The sequence below is a fragment of the Coturnix japonica genome, chromosome Z (assembly GCF_001577835.2).
Source record: "Coturnix japonica isolate 7356 chromosome Z, Coturnix japonica 2.1, whole genome shotgun sequence".
In the NCBI taxonomy this organism is placed as follows: domain Eukaryota; kingdom Metazoa; phylum Chordata; class Aves; order Galliformes; family Phasianidae; genus Coturnix; species Coturnix japonica.
Window position 1 is genome coordinate 35,025,574 of NC_029547.1, and position 21,339 is coordinate 35,046,912.

Sequence of the window (21,339 nt, forward strand, 5' to 3'; positions counted from 1 at the left end):
CAAGGGTATCTTCAAGTGTACTTTATTTATAGAACAATAAATAATAATAGCTGTAAAATATAAAGAGAACACATGCTGATTGAAAGTAGATATTTAACAGTGCAGTGAAAGTGAAATAGTGTGCCCTTTTCTCTCACACTAACAGTAGAAGAAATTAATGTGGAAGAAAATAAGTAGTCAAAAAATAGTATTAGCCACTTCCACATCATATTCCTTGAATTATAATCAAGCACCATCCTGTTTGGATAACACCAAGGGAAAAAAAGTGAGCAAAAAAGAAATCATTCATTTCATTTCTGAGTCACAAAGCAGAAATTTGGATGCAATTTGTAGGCATACAGAATAAAAAATAAGAAGATAAATGTAGGTAGAAGTAGGAAAATGAACTATTTTTCACCAGAAATACATAAGTTCATGAAAACTGTGCCTAAATATAACACTTACTACTTTAAGCAAAATCTTGTGAAAAATTTTTACAGGTACAAAATTGTAGAACTAGAAAAATATTTGTAAATAGAAGTGACTGTTCCCAGTAAATCAGGGATTCAGTGGCTAAGGAATTGCTTTTTGAAATGGAGAACACATATTCAGATGCTTGATTTTTCATGAGCTCATCAACATTTCTGCCATTTCACATTCTGCCATTTCACATATGAAGATCACTGGACTAGAAAAAATGTGTGTTCATTTTTTTCCATGTGCCCATTGGATTTTAGCAATTACGTGGTACGCAGAAGACTGGAAGGAGGACTGCACTATTTTTATCCCTAAATTTCTAAGCTGTTTTTCTGTTTTTACATGATAATCCTTCAGAAGTCTCAGAAAATCTTTCAGCAGGGGAATACACTTTACAGTTCAACTGAGTTGCATTGAGAGTTCACTGACGTTCAGACAAATCAACATTATTTTAGCAGCAGAAAGGATAATTGATACTCCATCTTTCATTCCTACAAATAAATGCTCTATTGTACATAAAATTTCATTGATACTGATGTGACTTTTCTCAGAAATAAGACCAGAGGAAACAGAAGCAAGATTTTAATGGAATTGCAGGACATTAACCAATAAATTGGCCATAAGATTGGAGGATTCATTTCTTTACGTAGGATGACGTTGCCTATAAAAATAAGTAACAATTCCAATTCTATTAATTCTATATTACCAATTTATAAAACACCAAATAAAAGAACTGGAAGTTTTCACTGTCACGTATCTTTAGAAGCCTTAGATCTGTGGGATTTATTTGTTTGTTTATTTGCTTTTTATCTGAAATTCCGTGCCTTTTTTTTTATAAGCTCATATTCTCAGAAATGGTGGTATTCCACTATACGATAAAATTTTAGCTCAGAATATGATTATGGATTTGAAACAGATCTCCCGATCTTCCCACTTCCTTTATTTCTACCACAGAGTAAACTAACTATTTGACTTTTCTACAAAGCCAATCTAGAAGATTACACAGCATGCCAACAACACTACAATTACTATTGATTGTTCAGCCCACAAAATAAAACTATAGCTAATCTGATGTATTCCCTGCATACAATTTATGGTGTGGATGTTGAGTCCTCACTGTAGAGAGCTGCTGTTATAATACCGCTGCATTTATTATTAATGTGCATAGAACCGTTCTCTGAAACACATCTGCAGTGGATGGGAACAGAGAGTCATACCTAGTATGCCAATCACTCAGATATTCCATGATGTATTAGCTATGCATTTATCATATTTTCAAATCTCAGTTTTAAAAATGAAAATAGATTAAAAATAAAAATAAAAAAATAAAAAGGAAAATGACATGTACTTTTATAATAACATGTTAGTCTCTTCCATCTTTGTAGTGCCACATCTTATCTCCCCTCCTATGTTTGTTTTTGTTTCAAAGGATTCTCATTGTGTATCTTCTCATCAGATTACAACATTTTTTGAGTTGAAGTGCAACCAATTAATAACAACTATGCTTTTGAAGATGAATCTGCTTCAAAGAAATGATAAGGAGTCTGTTTTCCATAAGACTACATATGCATTAACAAGTTTAAACCTAGAAAGGCTTTATACTGCCAGTTGGAGATGGAGCTCAGGTCCCTACATATGAGAAGACTGTATTTTCTTCAGGGCCAAAAATTGCTCTAGAACTGAGTGATCAGGACTTGATAACAGTTTGTTTGCAATACATATATATGAGCTTCCAACCAAACTACATTGGTGAGGAAGGAGAGGAAAATCTGACATGGGTTTCTCAATGCATTCTTAGAATGAGACTTGAATTTGATTGCTCTGTCAGAAAAAAGCTAAGAAGACAGCCAGGATTAACACAGTTGATAATCTCAGCTGCTTGTCATTCACTGTACAGTTGGAGCACACACTATAGAAAACTTAGTTCTGACAGAGCCACTGTGATTGACAAGAGAATTGCTCTGTCTTCTGGAACTGTACAACATAGAAGGCTCTTCCAGAAGAATTATGTATTAAAAGTTTCCACCAACAAGAAAAGGGTTGCCTTTGATTCAGATAGGATTGTGATGTGTGAGATGGTGCTGATAATATTGAATAGAGAGGTATGATGATAATAAGCCTGAAAGGCATGTGAGGACTGCATCTACTAAGTTAATTCAAAGCTACTTAGAACAACAAACAAACAACAAAAAGACAACCCGCAAAACTGGAAAATGCAAAATGGAACAACTTATTTAAAACTGATGTCAGTAAGTTTACAGTATTTGATTAAAGGAAAAATTAAGAATTATAAAATACAATCTTAAGAAAGTATTGATGATTTTAAATAATTGCATTATTAAATGCGTGCAGAATTAGAGAACTGTTATCTCCATTTTAGTAAGGCCCTCAAAAATCACAGAATCACAGAATCACCCAGGTTGGAAGGGACCTCAAGGATCATGAAGCTCCAACCACACTGCCTGGCAGGGACACCAAACTTCCATGTTTACTAGATCAGGTTGCCCAGCGCCCCATCCAACCTGGCCTTTAACACCTCCAGGATGAAGCATCCGCAACGTTCCTGGGCAGCCTGTTCCAGTACCTCACCACTCTCCTAGTAAAGAACTTCCCCCTAACATCCAACCTAAATCTTCCCTCCTTCAACTTAAAACTGTTTCCCCTTGTCCTACTACTATCGGCCCTTTCAAAGAATTTACACCCCGCCTGATTATAGGTACCCTTCAGGTACTGAAAGCCTGCAATGAGGTCAAAAATAAAAATTGTAATTTCTCATTTTATTTCCACAACGACCAAGAATTAATATAGTATTGTGCAATGCATTTTATTTAATCTCAAACTCAAGAGAGATCATTGTCTGCTCCTTTACAGCAAAATAGTAGCAGGCTATTATCTTGACAGTTGATTCTGAATGTCTTTTCAGCAAAAGCTTAATCAAGCACTCTTTTGCTTGGAAACACATTAGTAGATTCAAAAGTATATTACAGATTTTATTATCATGGAAAGACAAGAATTTAACTTGCAATTTGGATGTATGAGAAATCAGAGAATCTAACTTGTGTCATGGGACAAAATGAAGCATTTATCACACAGCATAAACCAGATAACTCCATATATACTCTGACATCTCCTTGATAGACAACATTTTTTCATAGCATGGCAAAATTGATATATTCCAGAGTGGGAACATTCTGCTTTTGTCAGCTTACCTGAAATACTGTGTAATTTAAACTTTAAAATTTATGAGGAAATATTTTTAATGCATATTTTAAATGAGATAAGAATATGAAAATACATAATCTTTGTCATATGCCTTATATAACAGTATTTTCATCAGTGAGTAGAATGAAGATTTTGCTGTCTGTCTAACTGAGTTTATGAGGTCTTGTACTGGGCCTCAGATGGGAAGCTTTTATAGAGTCTGCAGGGGTGGTCTCTGTGAGCAGAACCCAGGAACTGTCCCTCTTCAGATCAGAGCCAGCTCCAGATGCTCCAAAAGCAACCTACTGCTACCAGAGCTGAACAATGAGTGATGCTGATTGTACCTCTGGAAGAGCAGATTTAAGGAAAGGAAAAACTGCTGATTTAACGAATGTGAGAGAACAGCCCTATAGACCCCAAGGTCAGTGCAGAAAGAGGTCTGGAGGTGCTCCAACTGCAGAGCATCACCTCCCTACAGCCCAGGAGAGGCCCATGGAGGAGCAGGCGATTCCCTGCAGCCTGTTCCCTGTAGAACATGGGAAACATGCAGAGCAAATCTCCACATGCAGACATGGAGAAGGCCTTGGCCCTTGGTCAGAGTTGCAGCCCTGGAGAGTGGCCTGCTGTGCTGCAGAGGAGCTGCAACCCATGAGGAGCTGTGGGGAACAGTGGCAGACTGATGGGTCCTGTGGTATGGAGCTGTGGGGAGCAGTGCTTGGAGAGTTGTAACCTATGTGAAACCCATGTGGGATCAGTTTGGGAAGGACAGAATTCCATAGGAGAGGTCCACATAGTGCAGGGGCAGTCTCACCATGGAGGAGAGATAGACAGAGGTCCTTGTGGACAAGAGCTGGACGTGAGCCAGCAGCATGCACTTGCAGCCCAGAATGCCAACTATATCCTGGGCTGCATTAAAAGAGGAGTGGCCATCAGGGAGAGGAAGGTGATTATCCCCCTCAGCTCTTGTGAGGCCCCATCTGCAGTACTGCATCCAGGCCTGGGGACTCCATCACAAGGACATGGAGCTCTTGAAATGGGTCCAGAGGAGGGTTACTAAGATGACAAGAGGGCTGGAGCACCTCTTCTAAGAAGAAAGGTTGAGGGAACTGGGCTTAATTAGCCTGGAGAAGAGAAGGCTTTGGGGAGACCTCATTGTAGCCTTCCAGTATTTGAAAGGAGCATATAAGCAGGAGGGAAAGTGACTGTTAACGTGCTTTTAAAGTGATAGGTCAAGGGGAAATGATTTCAAACTGGAACAGGGGAGATTTAGGTTAGCTATTAGGAAGAAGTTTTTCACACAGAGGGGGGTGACACCCTGGAACAGGTTACCCAAGGAAGTTGTGGATGTCCCAGCCCTCGAGGAATTCAGAGCCAGGCTGGGTGTGGCTCTGGACTGATGATCTGGTAGTTGGAGATCCTGCCTATGTCAAGGGCATTCAAGACGGATGATCATTTTGGACCTTTTTAACTCAGGCCATTCTGTGATTCTATGATTATGGACTAACCGCAAACTCCATTCCTCTGTGACTATCAGGAGAGGGGGCAGAAGAGGGTGAATGGGGGGTAGGTGTTTTTAGTTTCCTTTTATTTCTTATTGCTAGTAGTAGACAAAAGTAATCTCCCTACACTGTGCCTCTTTTGTCTGTGTAACTGATTACTGTTTGACCTTCTGGTCCTCATCTCAACACATGAGCTTTCTTAAATCATATTTTTTCCCCTAGCACCCTTGAGGAGAGGAATTGAGAGAGCAGTATAGTGGAGTTTAGCTGCCCATCAGGGTGAAAACCATTACAAAAATTACTGTCTTGTCAGAGAAGATGTTATACAATTTGTGTGCTTTTGTGCACAACACTGCTAGCATACCCACAGCAAGCTACAGAGGAAAGAGAGTGTGAATGTTAGGTTTTCCATTTTTCATAACACAAAAGTTACACTATGAAGAGCTGGTTTTCTCTTTAAGAAGTGCTTACATTTTGAGAAGTCAAAAACTGAGAAAAGAACTATAACTCTAGATAGGAGACTGATAGAAGGCCGCAGAAATGCAGTGAGGGGGAAAAAAGGATGCAGGAAAGGAAAAGGAATGGTTAGCTAGGAAATCTGAATAGTCCGTAAGTCCTCTGAGATTTGAGGTTTTAGGGCACAGTGAGTTGGAGGAGAAGGCACAAATTATTTGATAGCACAAAATCTTTTAGATTAGTGGATACCCCAGTGGTATGGAATGTGAAGTGATGTATCTTCTGTAGCAATATTCATTTATCAAACTAGAAAATAAAGGATGCAAGTGTTTTAAAACTGGTCAGATATTTAATGCATATATTTTATTGTTTTACTGATTTAAATACTCTAAAGCTACTCTTCTATTAGATATTTACTTTCTATTTATCTGGAATGATAAAGAACAAAATGCAAACCAAGAAACTAACAAAAACACTCCAAAAAAACAAGCAACAGAATTCCCTTTGAATTTATGCATATCCAGAGAACTTAAAGCATATGTATATAATACAATGGAGTTCAACAACTAGGAATAAATAAAATAAATTCCAAAGTTTCAAAATATGTTGAAAAAAAAGTACTTGTAAAACACTTACAGAAGAATGCAGGATGAGGATATCTAGTTTGATACTAACACATAGTGAATTTTATTGATGTAATTCAATTAATGGATTTATACAGTATTAAGCCTAGTTAAAGTTTTAATATAACTTAAATGACTTGGATAGGAATGATGAAACCTGTGGAGGTCATCTAATCTAGCCTCCTTTTCAAAACTGGACAAAGTTGTGAGATACAGTGGGTGAAAGCTGAAACACAGGAGGTTACTCATAAATGTAAGAAAAAAGCTTATTTGGTGACAGAGCACTGGAACAGGCTGCCCACAGTGGGTGTGGGGTCTCCTCTGAAGACATTCAAAACCCACTTGGATGCGTTCCTGTATGAGCTGATATAAGCGCTCCTGCTCCGGCTGGGGATTGGTTTAGATGATCTTTCAGCTTCCCTTCCAATCCCACATATTCTGTGATCCTGCCATTCTGTGAAACACCTGAAAGGTAACTGCAGTGAGAGCGGGGTTGGTCTCTTCTCACTGGTGACAAATGAAGGGAAATAGCATCAAGTTGCACAAGAGTAAGTTTAGGTTGGATATCAGGAAAAACTTATTTTCAGAAAAGGTTGTTAAACTCCAAAATAGTTTGGGTCTTCATCCTTGGATGTGTTTAAAATCTGTCTGGATGTGGTGTTCAGGGACATGATTTAGTGAAGGGTTGTTAGAGTTAGGTTAATATGGTTAGGTTGCAGTTGGACTTGGTGATTTTGAAGGTCTTTTCCAACCAGAGGAGTTCATTGATTCAATAGTTCTATACTGCACTCTTGCATGGCACAAAGTGAGAATTAACCATCTAAGTGTAAATACTTAGTCTGTACTAGTTGCCTAGATGGTCTCTATAAGCAATAAGATAATAAAGGTGTATGATATTCTGGAAGTGTTACCAGTGGTCCCTTTCACGCCAGGATTCAAGGGCTAAGCCTCCGCGAATCCGGCCTGGTCCAGCCGGGGCCCACTTAACTACACGTTCACACCAATATGGTGAATAGCTAAATGGCGTTTTATTGTGTGTGTTAGCAGTTTAAATAAGCCGCTATCTACTTCGTCTACACCCCTTCTACATATGCATAACTCCTTCTACATATGCATAACCGAGCAGGGGAGGGCCTATCGCGTTACATCCCGAGTGTTCGTGCACGCCTAATGCAACATCTCCCCCGCCCCATGCTTAACAAAACCATGCCCCGTTACAACGCAAGCGCCGATCCTAATCCTAATATATAAAAGTGTTAGTACTTATATAATTTAAACTTTGTTACAGATTAACTATAAAGTGAGGTATACAGGTTACAAAACATGCAGAGATAAGTGGTGCAATGTCTAACAATGTTAGTGGTGTTCTAAACAGTATGTCCAAGGCATCTTTGGTTATATTATACAGTTCATCCTTCTGCGCAAAGCTTCTTGTATATCCGCTGGAACTCCATTCTCTCATTAAGCACTCTTTCCATCGTAAGTTGTAAGCAACCCTTCAAAGTCCTTGCACCTGTGCCTCTTGAGCCAGCAGCAGGAAATCTATTGCAGCTCTATTCTGTAAAACAGCATGCCTGAAAGAAAAGTACTCAGCTTTCGATTAGTTTTCTGTTTCTCCCAGACCGCCCTTTTGGGTGATCACTGTATCAGGTTTTATTTTTCTCGATGGGACCCATAAAATTTTTCCTGATTCTCTATCCTTTACTGCGGCATAACCTCTTCGTTCAAAATGATTGATTGCATAATGTGCTACGCCAATACATCCACCTGCTGGGCTACCGAGATCCTACCTCTGTGACCTTCCCCCTCCCCAAGGACACGTATCTTGTCCTTCAGGAGACGGTTGGCCCTTTCCACAATTGCTTGCCCCTGGGAATTCCCAGGGATTCCTGTCGAGTGAGATATTCCCCAATGCTCAAGCCATTCTTGAGTAGATTGCGAGATGAAGCACGAGCCATTGTCTGTCTTGATATGTCGCGGCACACCAAGGACCACGATGGCAGTGGCCCAGTGTCGCTGAGCTGCAGGGGACTTAAATGTTAACATAATCATCACTCAATCAAAACCTTGACTGACAATGCACTAAACATAAGGTTACATGTAAGGTCATAATTTTTTGAGTTGACATATACACACTCATTCAAGCATTCATTTTAGACAATTCTATAAATGGAAATTTCTAAGCTAATGTATTATTACTTATCGACAACTATGAGGTGATAAACCACCAAAAGGAGAGAGAAGGAATACAATAGTGGTGAATGTGATAGGCACTGCCTGCAAGGCATCCCCTGCTTCAAAGTGCACTTTGCCTTTCTCACCCATCACAGATTCTCTCCTGTTTTAATTCTTGCTAGAGATTGCAAGGTTTTTTCACATGTGCTCCATATATGCATGGCCAGTGCATGATACAGAGGCCAGGTGGAACACCTGCTCTTAAAACATAACAAACCACTATATTAGATCTCTCTACAATACAAACTACTCAGAAAAGTTATTGACAGCTATAGTCACTTATTTCTATTGTTACTTGCTTTACCCTTAACTTCCTTCAATTTATTTTATTTATTTAATTGGTAAGCTTTTCTTGTTGACCTACTCCTACTATAGTTACAAAAATCATCTATGGGTAGTAATTCTTGATGCAGTATAGAGTGAGATGCACCTGTAACTGCCAGAAAACAAATATCTTTGCACTGCTGTGTGCACATTGCATTCAGCCCACTGGGGGCAAAACTCATCCTGGGATCTTCAGGACCTGCTCTAGTACAGCTGCCACCATTCCATCCAACTCCACCACCACAATTCCCCCTCCATACAATTTCCAAGCCCCATCAACAAATTTGTCCAAGAACCCTACCCTAGTTCCCTCAATGTGTATATTATTGGGAGAAAATGAAGACATTCTTTCTCGGACCAGCAAGAGACCTTCAGAGGTGCAAACAGCTCTGCAGACAAAGAGGGAGAAAACCGAAAGATTGTAACAATTCCTGCCAGACAGACCATCCTGGCATGATCACGGGACGTCTAGCTTGTGCACCTGGCATGGGTGTGAGCAGATACTATAAAGACCATTGGCAAGACCCGCCAAAACTGAGGCGGTTTGGAGTGAGTGGAAGAGACCATGGTACGCGCTCATGGATGACAAAGCTCATCAGCTTGAGCTGTCTTGTGTTAATCCTGAATGCAATTGCGTGCTGCTTCTTTCCTGTTCTCGGGCTCTACTACCCAACAAAGTATCACTTCTTGTCGTGTAAGGTCGGGTCCAGCAGGGTAGCAATGATTCACATAAACTAGGCACGTTGCACTCAATTGTTTGCTTGTGTCATTCGGAGTAACGACTTGTTTTACTTTCAGGAAGGGGGTAGGCATGAGGGCAGCATGGTTTCATTTTTGCTGCACTTAAACTTTCTGGCTAGAGAGGTCACATTCAATATTTAACTACTGTTCTGCTGACCTTGTCCTGTTTTTGTTTTCACATTCACTATTCGGTACCTAATTACAGTTGCACATAAATTAATAAATTCACTTCAATAGATTCATGTGTTACCTCCCTATACATTAAATTTTCGAATACCATTTGCATTAACAATCACAAAGATCAGTGACACATAACCAATACATTCTATCAATAACATTCTTGCTCCCTCAGTTTATCCAGCGGCAGGAATGGCTCCCACTTGAACGATGCCAAAATTCTTTAAATTACATATTTTTCCATGACTTTTCACTCTTTCTTGTTAACTGAAATGAAGTGAGGAGCCGCTTGGTTGTTGCCAGTCATCAGATCCTGTGATTAATAGTGCAATACATGATGTATTTTAGCGAGCTTCTGCTGGAAAGGTATTCTATCCTCTTTTTTGCTAAGTAGCATAGTTTAAGGATGATTATGTCCACTGAATACATGTCGGCTGGAAACTGACATGAAAACATCAGGTAGCAATCTATGATAGATTTTTTGGAACCACAAGAACAGAGATTGGGAGATAGGCCTGGCTATTCATTTGGAAGACATAAGGAGAGTTAACAATGACAAACATAAGTCAGGTTTGGAGCAAAAAAGGTGAAAGAAAGGGCATATTATCACGTGAAAGGAAGTACCAGAAATCCAGGGAGTGAGTAAACGTCTCAACATTTAGGTTTTCAAAGCAATAACTTTCTGGAGAGAGCACAAACGTCAAAAATTACTTTCTCACTGTCACAAGAGGTGCAACACAAAACTTTCCAATTCCAAGAACGTTACAAGTTTAATTAAACCACCAACTGTCAAGGCATACAAATTAGTAGTTTAACACATCAAGGACTGATATCAATCAATCCCAACACAACAAACAAAAGCATAAGGAAAAAGACTTCTCAAAGTGCTAAAGCAGTTAACCGACTCCGACGCCGTGGCTCTCATCAGCTTGGTCTGGGGCAAGCTTCAGAGAATCAATCGAGCCAGGGCCCTGACATACGCGAATTAACGACAGAAGGAGCCTCGCCTTACATTTGCAATCGGACTGGTCGCTCTTCGGTCTCTCTTCGCTCCCCAAGGCAGAAGGCAGACGACAGCCACCTCTCGGGAAGGTTATGAAACCTAGAAGCACTCCTCGCCCGCTGATGGGATTGCTTGCTATTCTTGGTTACGCGTATACACCCGCCCCCCGGGAACCAACACCCACAACCACCACATCTCGAGGAAGGGATCCATCTCGCCCTGCTCCTCCCTCCCCTACCAAGGATGCGAAGGAAGCAGGTTGCTGGATACCATGAGGGGCTCGAGACAGGCTGCTGCTGGCAAGAGATAAGGGTGGAAGGTGTGGAATGTGCTGGACAGGGCATCGGTTTTTGTTCAGCCGGACGGTGATGCTGCCGGTACGGGATGGCCGCGCTCCACATTCTTGTCTTCAATCCTCACATACGCAAGAGAAAGGCCTCCCGACCCAATTCCCAAAGCAGCCCCAAGCTGAGCATCAGTCTTCCCTTCTTTCCAAGCCGCTTTCAGCGCCCCAAGCACCAACCCCCACGTTTTGAGCTCAGCATCTTTCTGCTCATTCATTGCGCGCTCACAGAGCGAAAAAGTTAAAGAGTCCCACTATGTCAAAATCTCCCGAGAGAGATGGAAATGCTCCTCTCTTTTCTAGGCAACTAATGACGGGCGGATGTCTTCTTAGAGGAACACGCTTGCGACAGAGGGTCTTACAAAAATGAAGCAATACTTACGACTTGCTCCTAGTCGATCCGAGACGAAGAGTTGCTCGGCCCCGAAACACGGTCTACGCCGGTAGCTGCCGCCGACTGACATGGACTCTTTATGACGGGCCATGCAGAGGATTGTCAACGCTTGAATCCTAACTCCCACAACGGGCCACCACTCTGTTAAGTGGTCCCTTTCCTGCCAGGATTGCAAGGGCTAAGCTCTCGCGAATCCGGCTGGTCACGCCGGGCCCATTTAACTACACGTTCACAACAAATTGGTGAATAGCTAAATGGCGTTTTATTGTGTGTGTAAGCGGTTAAATAAGCCGCATCTACTTCGTCTACACCTTCTACATATGCATAACTCCTTCTACATATGCATAACGAGCAGGGAGGGCCTGTCGGTTACTCCGAGGTTCATTGGCAGCTATGCAACATGGAAGTAACTCATTGCATGTTGAAACTCATGATGTACTGAGAACAATAAAGTATAACACTGTGGAAATACAAGAAGGACTGTACAACGCAGCAGCTGTGAAGCAAGGTAAACAGCATGAGAACCAAGGACACCTCTAGAAGAAGGAATGGCTCACAGCTCTGTTTAGATAAGCACCTGTGTGAATTGTTGAAGAATGTTTGTGGAATGCTCTGTTGACATGTAAAGGTGGATGGGAAAGTTGTAGGGGTGAATGGGAAAGCTAGAAAAAGAAAACTTGTGAAGGTATATAAGTGATGTGAGAACTTGTAATAAACGATTTGGATCATTCACATATGAGTCCATGCATCAGATGCTGCATAACACTCTGCATTAATTCCTTCTTCTGGATGTTAAATATATTACAAGTCATTTTCTTGTAATATCTTATTAATGAAAACCAAATCAACTTAAACAAATAAAACTGGTCTAAGCTGTGAAACCTCCTAGTACTGGTAGAAGTGCTGCTCTGCTACACAGGAGGCTCGAATCCCGGGGGTTGGACTTGATGATCTCTAAGGTCCCTTACAACCCGCGTGAGACTGTGATACTGTGATAGAATGTCTGTAGTGGAATCACAGAGGATTTAGATTAGAAGTGACCTCTGGAGGTCATCTACTCAAGCACAGACACTTACAGCAAGTTGACAAGGACACTCTTTTTAAAGATCTCCAAGGATAGTCTGGACTCTGGATCTTCATCCGGGCATGTTTGTCCTGACTGGGGCAGAATAGTTGTCTCCAACTTCATGTCCTCATAAGTAACAGTCAACTTGCACAGTCAACTTTCACTGTCCTGGGTGGCTAGATGGCTCCCTGGTAACCAGAGACTCATCTTCAGTGCTCTTCTGTCTTGTGCTCTCTGATGAACTTCACTCATAGTGGCCAATTTAGTGCCAGTTTAGAACAGCAGTCCACATCTATGCAAGTCTTGTAGGCACAGACTCATTCTAAAGGAAACAGTGCTTTGCCCCTTCTTTCCTTCAGCTAAACTTTTGTGTCAGTGCCTACAGGTTTAGATTACTTGCAAGTGGTTTATAACAAAGATAGAAGCTTGGACAGTTTGTGGATAAATCTTGAGCACAGATTAATCCATTGAATTTTTACTATGTGAGAATTCGCAGGGTACACAAACTGTGTTTCTGGATTACTACTGAACTCCAGTGAGAGCTGGCATTCAAAGCTTTCCTCTCCCCACAGAAACAAACCCAAGGCATTCAGGTCAACAAAAGTAGGGTCTATTTCCTCTGAAACCAGTCAGTGTAATCCACAAAGGGAAGAGCTAGTCCCTTGTGCCTGCCTTACTTGTTCCAGAGGAGTTGGGCCACTTTTGCATAGATGACCCAGACACAAACGTGGCTGTAAAAGGATGGATGATGTGGAGGCATCAGCTGGAGTGTAGATAAGGCTGTCAGCACAGCTGCATTCATGCCAGTGGGACTACGTGAGGGTCTCAAGAATCTGCATAGGTCTCAGAGGCCACCCGGTGAGGGTGGCAAATGCCTCCAAGGGAGAAAGACTGTTTTACTGAACAGGGGGCCACCTTCTGGCCTTGTGGGTCAGTTTTATCCTCAGGCCTTTCATTTGACATGCTAATTTCCCTGAGTGAAAAGGCTTGGTGTTGGACAGACCAGACATGTACAGCTCAGTTCCTCTGAAGGCTATCAGAGACATAGGATCTCTGTTGGCAATGAGAAAGCCCCAGACAGAAACACCAGAATGTGTTGTAAACAACAGAATGGGGTTGTAAGGGTGCTCCTGTGATTATGTGATACAGTACCTCTTCTCAAGCAGGATGTGTCAGGATGTATATGAAAAAACTTGAAAAGGATGAAGAGTGTGCAGCTTCTCTGGGCAAGCTAACGCAGTATTCAGTCACACGCACAGTAAAGAAATTTTTCCTGATATTCAGTTTTAAACTGTTGTCTTTCAGTTGTGCCGACTGCCTCTTTTCCAGTTGCCATGTTTACTCTGGATTTGTGTGATATCTTAAGAAAACATGGATAGATTATAGGAAAAGGGAGAAAGGTTTTTAGAAGTGAAGAAGGGAGGTCTGGAAGAAATTCTTTACTCAGGAGGGGGTACTGGAACATTTTACCTATTGAGGTTGAGGCTGTCCCGCCTATGGAGGCATTCAAGACCAGCCTGGATGGGGCCATGGGCAGCTTGATCTAGGGACTTGCAGTTCTTTCCTCCAGCAGAGTGGCTGGAAACAGATGATATTTAAGGTCCCTTCCAACTCAAGCCATCTACAATTCTGTGATACCTTTGAAATACAGCAGTAAAAGAGCACAACACAGTAGTAACACAATGGTTCTGTATTCTGTCTTCAAACATATGAAATTTCACAGTAATGTTTCCAGTAGACCCTTTGAAAATAACCAACATATTACTGCTCAGTATAATACAAGAAAAATAATCCTTGCTCTATATTCATTTTGAGTTATGGCACTTATACATAACCTGATCTTCATATGTACTGCATATTTTAGTTAATGTTGCAAGAGTTCACTGGGAGCAATGGTAAGAACAGCCACAGATATTTGAAATATTGGCCATTTTTTTTACATGTTTAAATATGAATTTGAGTAACAAGGATGTAGAAATTTGAAAGTCTTTGCCATGCTTACTGTATAAGCCTTTGTAGAAAAACAGAAAAGCAAATATTTCTTAATGAAAAGCACTGTGAATATTTACAGTGACCACATGAGGTCTTTAGTGGTTCAGAGTTTTAAATCTCCTTTTCAGTTCTGGGTAGCTTAACCATGAAATAGTGTAATGCCAAATATTTCAAATAAGGGACTTTTTTTTTCTTTTTCTTTCTCTTTTTTTTTTTTTTTTTTTCTTTTTCATTTTTTTCCCCAAGAGGATAATAGTGTATTTTATATTTATGGTTTTAATTTGGTATGTGTGATATTTCTCTTTTGTAAAGGCAAAACACAGCCCATGATTCTGTTTCAGCTCTCTGTTCTTTGTGTAAACTTCTGTGTTTTAAAAAGTTGATGAGCCCCATGAACAATCACATATGATGCAAAAAGAGAACACAGAATTCAGAACATCACTTTGGACATGCAATGCAGTATTGTGAAATTTATTCTCCTTTTTATGGCAAAAAAGAACTCAGTTGTTTCTGTGTGCAAAAATGATTCACCAACAATTTTGAAATGGGTAAATTAATGCTTTGCGACTACTTCAGGACAGATCTCTTTGTCAACTACACTCACTATTAGTCTTTTAACTGCTCTAATGGTAAGTAACATATCATATGCTTTCATAGCTGTATAGGAAGTCTGGGTAAATCAAAAGTAGTTCTTACTTCTTTCTATTCTGTCAACAGCTTATATCCATTGAATTTAGATAAGCAACACAAAGCAAATAACTTCACACTGCTCTAGTGGTCAAACTATATGAACTTCACTGTATTTAACATCATTTTGAACGTGCAGGTTCAGTTCTCCTTATAGAGATCATTCCCCCGTGAATCAGTAGAAGCATTTAGTTAAGAAATAGTCATTGAGTAGCCAAGGAAACCAAGATTGGGAAATTAATTATGATTATAAGGGAATAGAAGTGTGTAAGCCAAATTTCTTTTTCCATCACCTTGTTTCAGTAAGCTCACTTGCCTTGCTAATGTAATATTATTCTACTGATCTAGCACTGGAAAATGTCAACAATTGCTTTATTTGCAGTATATTTCAGCATTCATAGTAAAACTACTTATTTTCCACCTTAAAACAAAATGTAAAATAGTAAGTAAGGGACACTCTTTGTATACCGTGATATATGTCAGAGTAAACATCCTAACATGTTCTATGTAGTGATAAATAGTAATTATGTCTTTTACTTAAAAATAACAGTCTCAGCGTCAATTTTACACATTTAATATATATGTTTTTTGTCCTGATTTTTTTTTAATTCTGTGTTTTTATTTTTTTTTTAATTCAGATGGTTCTTTAATTTACATAAGCTTTGTGATTTAACTATATTCTTTGCTATTTACATTTTTATTCTTAAACTTCCAAGATGACAGACATTATAAACTTTTTTCTTTTTTCTTTTTTCTTTTTCTTTTCTTTTTTCTTTTTTCTTTTTTCTTTTCTTTTTTCTTTTTTCTTTTTTCTTTTTTCTTTTTTCTTTTTTCTTTTTTCTTTTTTCTTTTTTCTTTTTTCTGTTTTCTTTTTTCTTTTTTCCTTTCTTTTTCCTTTCTTTTTCTTTTCTTTTTTTCCTAGAAATCCTTTTTCTAAGACCAGCAGACTGATAGTAAAGACCCATTTTCTTCATCTACTATTCCTTAATGGGTTTAAAGCTCAGTCAGGAAAAAAAAATTTAAAAAAATAAAATAAAAAAAAAGTAAGTCTTCTACCATGTCATCTCTTTAATCATTCTGATTCTGAATAATTCAGCCACTATGGAAGATGCAGGGTGAGGCTCTATAGCTCCATCTCTCACTGAGGAGAGTTTATTATTCCTGAGTCTGACAGCAGAGAGCCCTGGCAGGTTAATTGATGCAGCAAGACTAGCTGGGAGTTTGCTGTTGATATACAGTGACTAAAGGGAGTGAAGGAGATTGACTACGCCTGTTACAGCACAAATATCTTCATGTGCCTCAGGTTCCTCTGAAAGATGTGAGAAATAAATGTTCGCTGTTCATTTTCTGTCTGCACAATACAAATAGCCTCTGGCTGAACACAGCAACCAAAGCATACAGAAAATGAGCATAAAAAAAGGAAAATTGCAAATTAACATTATTACAAACATTCCTGCCTGAAAGTGCTGAAAATCAATTTCAATATAGTTTGCATTTTAATGAGGTGCCAAAGAGATAAACCAGCTCTGTTTGAGGAGCACTTGGCTTACAATGATGTTTTCTGATCATATTGTGTCTTAACTAATTTTAGATTAAGTAAAAACAGTGTTAATTGAAGGCATGGGAAATGTTTCTTCTAGTTAATGAAGTAAACTCGTGCTGGTTATATAGAGTTGTTAATTGAATTCAGACAGCCATTTCCCAGGAACAGCTGCCCCCTTCTTCCATTCAAAAACAGAACAGTATTCTAAATTACTGATGAATAATGTCATCCTTCTAAAAATGGGCCTGATTCTTTTCAAGGTTTATGAAAACACTCTCACGTAATTTGTTATTATCTATTGTAACAGTGTGTCAGTATTGTTACCACTGGAGGTGGTAATAATAACTTAAATAACATGTTTAATTTTGGGGGGAAATGTCTGTTTTTCCTACAAGGGAGTATGCTGATGATTTTTAACTTTTACATATTGCAAAAACAAATAATCACTGCTTCTTGGCTCAAACTAAATTTAATTTACAGGCAAGGAGTTACGTTTTCCACCGTGCCCCGGAGATCAGGAAACTTACCTCACTCCATTTGTTTATAGTTATCTTATAAAACTGCCCTGCAGATCATCTCTACTCTTTATTGTGATAATGAGAACCACCAAGGAAATTCCTTTTCTAGAGGAATTTCTCCAAAGAGAAATATCATTCTCAAGTGTCAAATCATTGTGCGAAATGAAACACGGACAAGCATTTTTTCATTTACATCTGTGGAATACCAGTGTGATTCAATTCATTTCCATGGAATTTTCATCATTAATGTCAAGTGGAGGAGGAAGATCAACTCTGGGCTAAAGCACCAGCTGCAGTTACTTTTGCCCAGAGAAGCTGGAGTCATTTTACTGTTTTTGAACTGTGTAGAACAAAAATAGGGGTAATTTTGGGAGTGTAGATTCTGGAAGACATTAAACAATCCTTTCATGTCTTTTGCAATTATTACACAGATTATTTTAAAAATCTTTGCTTTTGAAGAGAACCTCACAATCCAAATATGTAGAAAACATGTAAGTTAGAAAAAAAAAAAAAAAAAAAAAAAGTTCCAGACACTAGAAGTTAAGAAATGTTACAGGAGAGTATAACTGCAAGCTATTTGCATTACGTCTTATTTAAAACGTACTGCAAAATTTGTTGCTAGTAGGATGCAATTTGAGAAAAAGCCTAGTAGCTTTTATAAGTCTCTGTAAGCTTCTTCTGCTTTCAGCTGAACCATCAGCTTCAAAAACAAAAACCAAACCAAACCAAAACAAAAGCTCCAAACACTATTTTCCGAATGGAATATATTATCAGTGTTTAGCATTTAATTTACATGCATTTTAATTCTCACTTTTGCTCTCTTTCAGAAGTTCTTTCTCAATTTTAATTGTTTTGTGTTTTTGTTAAGGAGGGGAGGTACGTTCAGTTGTGATAAGCTAGTGAGCTTGTCTTATTCTTTTTTTAAAAGAATAAGGAGGCAACACTGGTATCTGTTGAAGTTATACACAGAACAAGAATGAAGTTTAATGTGTATACGGTTTAATGCATATACCAGCTTTCTGTTGATGGAAAGGAAAAGTGCAAAATACTTGATTTTTTTTTATCTTCATCCTTTGCAACATTATCTCAGAACTGAAAAAGGTTAGATGTCATAAATATCATAGAATCATAGAATAATCTGAATTGTAATGGACACACAAGGATCATTGATTCCATCTCCTGGCACACAAAATTCAAACCCTGTGTCTGAAAGGTTGTCCAGATACTTCTTGAACTCCAGCAACCTGGGGTCATGCCCACTGCCCTAGCCAGCCAGTTCCATGTCCACCACACTCTGGTGAAGTTCCTTTTCCTAACCCCCAACCTGACTGTCTCCTGACACAGTCTCCATGTCATTCCCTCAGGTCCTGTCACAGTCACCAGAGAGCAGAGGTCAGCATGGCCCTTCTACTCCCCTTATGATGAAGCTGTAGAATGGCATGAGATCTCCCCTTAGTCTTCTCTTCAAAATTCCTTAAAGATGTTACTTGTACTGTTAGAACCCTTCCAGCAATTTTTCATTTTCCAAAATGCACACTCAACTGCATTAGGATGCTAAATACTGTTCTGACAGTCACAAATGAACTGAGCTTTAGCTTTCAGTCACTGGGAATCATCTAATGACAGGTATGAAGGGGCAAGATGTGCAAATGGAGACATAAAAAAATGGGAGAATCAATCTCTCTAAAATGTTACAGCCATCATTAAATGAAATAAGAAAACATGAAAAGAAAGAAAACCTATTACAGTGGGTATTCTTGACCACAGTACACTAAAGTTAATGTAATTTTAGCACAATATAATGTGATATTCCTGTTTTCCCACTGGGGCTTCATATATTTCAGAGATTTAAGTGATCTCTTGTTTATATTCAACTATAATAATATAAGGGGCAGGAAAAAAGTATTAGAAAAATTATGACAAAAAGAGGCAGAACCATTCGAAGTTACACATGACAGTTAAATATAATTTTCTCTCAAAATATAATTGACTTAAAATTTATGTGATCTACAAACAATCATTCTTTTTTTTCTGTCTTTTCTCTGTCATTTATTCCTAGACTGCTCTGGAGGACTTAGGAATGCTAGTTATACAACAATTTGTTGTATATAAATTTGAATATAAATTTGAAGGTTCTGAACCTCTTTAAGGGCAGATATGTGTATTTTCACATGAATAAAAAAACATAGCTGCTTTCCTCAAGTATTACTCAGTTATTTTATCTATTTATCTATTTATCCATTTATTTATTTCCCAGTACACTGAACCCAAATGATCTGTTGAGTAATTGGTGGAATGGGAGCAAATATATAGTTTCTTACTAACTATACAACAGAGAATGGATTTGTCGCTCTGATGCTGTAGCAAGAGGATTGTCCTTCTTATTTACTTACTATCTGAGGAAAAGTGGTATGTTTATCCAAAACTGTGGCAACTTCTGTTGTCTCCATGTTCATAAGAGGCATTTTCTGAGGAAATTACCATCTTCCGAAACAACATTTATTTTAAAACGCAATTTGTATATTTTCTTCATGGTAAAAATTATACACCAGAAAGAAGGTGTGAATTCCACCAAGTCTAAACAAGTCTAATTTATTCACTGACATAAGGTTAATAATTAGATTCATTTAGACCTGAATCTAAATTCATAATGTAGTTATTTTTCTTAAAACGTTATTGATATTTCATGGTACAAATTCCATGACCAAGCACTTATTATGCAATCTTTGCTCCCTCAGGAGAAAAGTATTTATTTGTTGTCAGTCTTTTCCTTTGTAGCCAAGTTATCATTCACACTTTTTACCAGTCTCATCAGAGAACAATTGTTTCCATGAAAGAAATGACAGCACTTACAAAAATTAAAATTGGCTAAATGCTGTTGAAATTATCATAAGTATCTTAAAAATACTATTATTTGAAAAAATAACTGAGTGAAACATGCAATAACTCTTCATAATCTGGGAAGTAAAGCTATTGACTATAGCTGATACTAGTCTTAAAAGGTTCTGTGAGCTAGACAAGGAAAAGGAGAAGTACATATATCACTAATTAAAATAAAATATACAGCTTAAGTACTTTTGATTTTGCTAGACTGTTTGTTGACCTTGTCTCCTGTATTCTATTGCTGGTCATAAATTTTAAGACTCTATATAGTATTTTTGCATGTAGGGGTCTGGTGCATTCATAGGTCAGTTTTTAAGAGAGAAGAGCTAAAAAACATCAGCCTGCTCTTTCTTGATATAGTAGGCCAATCAGCATCTAATTCAGATGGATCTCAGGCTGAAAAAGTTGCTGCTCTTTGACTTCACCATACCTTACTTCATTGTACCTTGCTAATTACTGAAGGAAGTAGAAATGTGGTGGTACATCACCATGACGAAACTGAGATATGGGAATGGGGAACATCCTTATATCACAGAATCATAGAATGACATGGGTTGGAAGGACTCCAAGGATCATCAAATTCCAAGCCTCCTGCCACAAGCAGGTCCACCAGCCTCCAGTTCTGGCACTAGACCAGGTTGCCCAGGGCCACATCTAACCCGGTCTTGAATACCTCCAGGGACAGAGTATTCATACCCTCTCTGGGCAGCCTGTTCCAGCACCTCACCACTTTCCATGAAGAACTTCCCCGACATCCAGTCTAAACCTTCCCTCTTTGAGCTTAAAACCACTCCCCTTGTCCTATCACTATCTACTCAAGTAAAAGTTTGATTCCCCACATCTAGAAGACCAATTTACCTCCACCATGAGACAGCACTCCTAGAGCTATCAACCACTGCCTTATTAGTCATGAGATTTCATCAGTGCTCTCAAACAGCTCAAATAAATAGGTGTTTGCAGATTTCAGAATCTCAATTCACTGTTGAAAAGCGGTCATGTAGAATGGCTTAGCTCATTGACTTCCCTGGTACTACTGCTTAGGATTGTGCTAGTTTAGGTTATAAGTTTGAATATCTTTGTATAATATATGTGAAAGCATCTTTTTAAAAATCAGAGAGCAGGGAGAAAACAATATAAGTACAACTCCTTCATATCCTAAACTTGTCCTACATTTTGAGCAAATTATCCTCACAGAACT

The 21,339-nt window shown here is 38.8% G+C and overlaps 1 long non-coding RNA gene across 1 annotated transcript; it reads right to left on the bottom strand.

The window, feature by feature from the left end:
* Positions 1–7,241: 7,241 nt before the first annotated feature.
* LOC116652516 lies at positions 7,242–8,765 on the bottom strand. Its single transcript, XR_004305617.1, has 2 exons — positions 8,026–8,765; positions 7,242–7,793 (listed from the first exon to the last, which is right to left on the bottom strand). It is a non-coding gene; the product is annotated as an uncharacterized LOC116652516 (long non-coding RNA).
* Between the last annotated feature and the right edge of the window lie 12,574 nt (positions 8,766–21,339).